This window comes from Brassica oleracea, chromosome C6 (assembly GCF_000695525.1).
Source record: "Brassica oleracea var. oleracea cultivar TO1000 chromosome C6, BOL, whole genome shotgun sequence".
NCBI classification, from domain to species: domain Eukaryota; kingdom Viridiplantae; phylum Streptophyta; class Magnoliopsida; order Brassicales; family Brassicaceae; genus Brassica; species Brassica oleracea.
This window is the reverse complement of record NC_027753.1, coordinates 9,332,011-9,334,468: the sequence shown is the minus strand read 5'-3', so window position 1 is coordinate 9,334,468 and position 2,458 is coordinate 9,332,011. Positions and strand designations below refer to the sequence as shown.

Below are 2,458 nucleotides of genomic sequence, written 5' to 3'. Positions count from 1 at the left end.
CGGTCGTCAGAAACAAAATCTTTCAGTCTGGAAATTTTTTAGTAAGTAGTTAATTCTCTTATCTATCATCTCTTGCAAGCGGATCGTTATTCTGAGTTATTTTCTGAGAGTTATGCTTGTTTTCGTGAGAGGTGTTGGTGCAGTTTGGGTTTACGACCAGCCTAGAGATGAAGCTACTTTGGTTAAGCAAATGGTGTCCGATCGGAGTAAACTTGGTGTCTATGGATAGAGGACACATAGGAATACATTATGACTGGAGAGATCGAAAAGTTAACGGTCAGTTCTTGAGTTATTCATCTGTTTGCTCTATGGTTCAGTTCTACCAGAATATCATATTGATCTAATTTCAGAGAGTTCCAGAGTTGCTTTGTTAGAGCCGTAAAGGTCCATTCGGCGTTTCCTCAGGTTTCTTCAGAACCCATGGCAAAGGTGAGGGTCTTTTCCCGAGCTTCTCTTACACGGCTTAGGACCTCGAATAAGTATTATTTATTTCTAATGTGTTCCGTGTATGTGAAATCGAGTCTGTCATTGTTTGCTTAGTTTTAGGTTCTTTGCTTAACCGGAACTACGGTGTTAGATGGTTCAACAGTGCTTGTTCATTTATAATTGATAATATATATGTATATAGTATATTGAGGTGATTTGGGTGTTAGCCGACCATGGAGACGTAATTCCGTGTGTCGGCCGGAGACCAGTACATTGGGTGTGGTGTATGCTGCGGCACAGCTTAGTCGACCTGTTGTGCCAAAGCTCCGAGGTCGATAAATCGTCTACGGGCGTGTGTTACCGAGCACATATTCGGTGGTGTTTTGGCCTGTTAGTGGGCAGCGAGTGTGCACCTCGCTAGGACTGTTGTGTGATCTTTGGGTACTTTAGGTACCGTGTTTGCAACGCGTTAGGATTAAATTAGATTTATTCGGAGTGCTCTGTCCGAGTCCATGGACTTCGGGTTTAGTATCCCATACCTCACTGAGTGACTTCCCCGTTACTCACCCCTCTTTCTTCCCCATTTCAGGTGAGACAGATGAGTATATGATATTTGGACGGATTTAGTGTTACTGAGCTTTTTTTGTTCTATTTCTCACTCAGACTTTTATTTATTATTTTGACGATTATTTCAGTTATTTCGACTATGAGATTTATGGATTTATTTCGTTATTTATATGGAAGTCGACTTTCAGACCTTTTTACGGATTTAAGATATAAGTTGTTGATTAGTATCACGCCGGTCTCGAGTGTTAATGAGACGGGTGTTACAAATTTATTCAATGAAAAAAATATACCGTAAATTTATTATGTTTTAAAAATTGATAGACACATATATATTATAATATATACCAATTTAGAATTGAAAACAAAATGTTTATATACAAATAAATGAAAACAAAAACAGCGTGGCTGCGCGGATCGAAATCTAGTTTATTTTAAAAGAAAAAATTATATGTTTAAACAATTTTTCTTTTGTGAAAATACTTTTACCTTCCACTTATAAATCTTAATCTATACTATACTAAAAGGGGGATATGAGCTCCATTGAGCCTATCCACCTCAGCAAATTAAATCAGCCACTTAGAATATGAGTTTGTGCCATGTCAACTCTCAATAACTATAATTACAAGCCACATCATCTCATCAGTTCACGTTCTTAGTTCCTTCAGTTTCCTCCTCCCAACGTAAGCATTTATCGCACACACAAAACTGGTTCGGTTTCTTCTCATATTTTGTATTTATAGGAGTCATAGTCCTGTCTAACCCTAATCCCATGAGAAGCCTTCCTCTCCCCCGAGACAGCCAAGCGTACTCAACGTGCAAGAACAAAATCATTGTAGTAGCCATTATCTCCCCGGTCCTGATAATATCCTTGATATAGGTCCGAAATTCTTGACACATCTTTTTAATGTTTGCGTCCGTATACCTTATGATATTTTCTGGCCATGTTTTACAGATACGTTTGTACGGAAGCAATTGGAAACTTCAGGGCAATACCTCGAACCCGGTCAGAATCTTTGTATTTGATGGCTTACTGATTCTCAGAATCTTTACAATATTTTCTATATGTTTAATGTTTGTATGTAAGGTTACCTAAAAGCTTCAATTTCTTTATCCATCTTCTAATATCTAGATTTAAAATATGATTTTTTGGTTTGTTTCTATAGTAACAAGTGTATGGTCCAAGGTAGTTTCCATAGCAGAAGGGTTGTATGCTAGATTCTCTGCTGCAGCAGTTTTTTTAGGTCCTTACAAGGCTGGTTCTTTTTTCTTTGTTGACATCTGCAATAAGAATCTTGACACGTTCGGTGACAATCACTACTACGCACAGGTTTGTGTCGATCTTTCAGTTGGTTTTAGTAGATTTGTTTTTGTGCAATGTTGCTAATATTGTTTTCTTATGTCTAACAGATGGTGGATACGATGCACAGTTTGATCAAAGTCCAGGGAGGTTGTTGTTAAGGAAACA

At 37.9% G+C, this 2,458-nt stretch overlaps 1 long non-coding RNA gene across 1 annotated transcript; it reads left to right on the top strand.

Annotated features, from left to right (window-relative positions):
* Positions 1-1,718: 1,718 nt before the first annotated feature.
* On the top strand, positions 1,719-2,458 carry LOC106299810. The gene is made up of 4 exons (XR_001261887.1): positions 1,719-1,870; positions 1,946-1,996; positions 2,157-2,320; positions 2,401-2,458. It is a non-coding gene; the product is annotated as an uncharacterized LOC106299810 (long non-coding RNA).